This window comes from Acanthisitta chloris, unplaced genomic scaffold, assembly GCF_000695815.1.
Source record: "Acanthisitta chloris isolate BGI_N310 unplaced genomic scaffold, ASM69581v1 scaffold26104, whole genome shotgun sequence".
Classification (NCBI taxonomy): domain Eukaryota; kingdom Metazoa; phylum Chordata; class Aves; order Passeriformes; family Acanthisittidae; genus Acanthisitta; species Acanthisitta chloris.
Genome location: NW_008671366.1, coordinates 2,049 through 3,008, shown reverse-complemented (window position 1 = coordinate 3,008; position 960 = coordinate 2,049). Strand labels below are relative to the sequence as shown.

The 960-nt window shown below is 36.5% G+C and overlaps 1 protein-coding gene across 1 annotated transcript in view; it reads left to right on the top strand.

Annotated features, from left to right (window-relative positions):
* Nucleotides 1-527, top strand: part of BCL6 (B-cell CLL/lymphoma 6) — a 9,782-nt gene extending 9,255 nt beyond the window's left edge. The window contains exon 10 of the mRNA XM_009074077.1: nt 357-527. The gene's annotated coding sequence lies outside the window, so the exon portion shown is untranslated. The remainder of the gene's footprint in view (nt 1-356) is intronic.
* The last annotated feature ends 433 nt before the right edge of the window (nt 528-960 follow it).

Sequence of the window (960 nt, the reverse complement as noted above, 5' to 3'; positions counted from 1 at the left end):
AAGGAATCTATGGCAGAGTTGTAAATATATATAGATATAAATATATAAATATATATATAATAAATATATATAGACCTTTAAAAAAGCTATATTAAAAATATATAAAATGCATTAAAGGCTCAGTTGGACTCTGCAGGCAGAAGCCACTCTGAGAATCTTTATTATGATAGAGCACTTAAGGAGATATTTTAAAGTATTGCATCTGTACAAGTAAGAAAATATTTTGTCTAAATGCATCAGTGTATTTGTATTTTTTTGCAAGTGAAGGTTTACAATTTACAAAAAAGTGTGTATTAAACCAACAAAGCTGCAGAAGGAATTTAAAATAATAATAAAGTGTAATTTTTTTGTTCTAGTTCTCAGTCTGTATATATGTAAAATGTGGTTTCGCACGGTGCCTTTCTTTTCAATGGAAGTTTTCAATGTATGGACTATATTGAGCTCAGTTTCTTCAAGGTACAGCCTGATGTTGCAAAAGGAGTTTTGGTGGAACTCTAGTGGGGGAATGTTTTATTTTTTTTTGTTTTCAGAAATTTTTTTGGTCTTATTTTACATGCTTGTGTTATAAACAATCTCGGGAGACAGGGTTTGGGCTGTGTCTAAACTGCATTAATGCGTTCTGTAAAATATAGCTGTACAAATAAAAGAATAAAATGAAGAAAAGTGATGTATGATGGAGTGAGAGGTCTGTTCTTGCCTGTCCTTCTCCTTAAGCACCTTGAAGACTGGCTGATGCCCTAGGAAACATCTTGAGCCCTGGTGTCAGCTCTTGGTTTGGTGTGGCTCTAGCCCTGTGTTGAAGGCAGAAGCTTTTTCCCACATTGAGTGAAGATGGTCTCTGCCATGAGGTCTGAGCAAGTCTGAGGCTTGTTGCTCTGGATCCTGGTGGGGACTGTGCGACCTCCTTGATACTTTCTACATTGGCACCAAGTAGGCAGCAGAAACAGGGCAGAGCCTGGG